Below are 718 nucleotides of genomic sequence, written 5' to 3'. Positions count from 1 at the left end.
TTTTTTTTTTTGAGACAGAGCCTCAAGCTGTCCAGCTGGGTAGAGTGCTGTGGCATCACAGCTTACAGTAACCTCCAACTCCTGGGCTCAAGCGAGTCTCCTGCCTCTGCTTCCCAAGTAGCTGGGACCACAGGTGCTGCCACAACGCCTCTATTTTTTGGTTGCAGCCGTCATTGTTGTTTGGCGGGCCCAGGCTGGATTTGAACCTGCCACCTTAGGTGTATGTGGCTGGCTCCTTAGCCACTTGACTGTCTTAAAAAAAAAAAAGAAAGAAAAATTAGGCAGGTGTGATGGCACATGTACCTGCAGTCCCAGCTCCTTGGAAGGCTGAGGTAAGAAGATTGCTTGAGCCTAGGAGTCTCAGGTTGCTGGAGCTAAGCTGGCCATGGCACTTTAGTCAGAGTGGCAGAATGAGACCATCTCAAATAAAAATGGAGATAGAGTCTTACTTTGTTTACTTTGTTGCCCCCCCAGCCCTCTCAAATCACTGGGCTCAAACAATTTCCTTGCTTCAGGTTCCTGAGCAGCTGAGACTAAAGGTGCATGCCACCACATCTGGCTAATTTTTCTATTTTTAAATTTTTTTTTGAGAGATGGGGGCCTTGCTATGTTGCTATGACTAGTCTCAAGTGATCCTCCTACCTCATTCTCCTAAAATGCTGGGATTATAGGTGTGAGCCACCACACCTGGCCCCAAATCACTTTTTTTTTTTTTTTT

The sequence above is a fragment of the Otolemur garnettii genome, unplaced genomic scaffold, assembly GCF_000181295.1.
Source record: "Otolemur garnettii isolate 467f Iridium unplaced genomic scaffold, OtoGar3 scaffold00031, whole genome shotgun sequence".
Lineage (NCBI taxonomy): Eukaryota > Metazoa > Chordata > Mammalia > Primates > Galagidae > Otolemur > Otolemur garnettii.
This window is presented reverse-complemented; position numbering follows the sequence as displayed.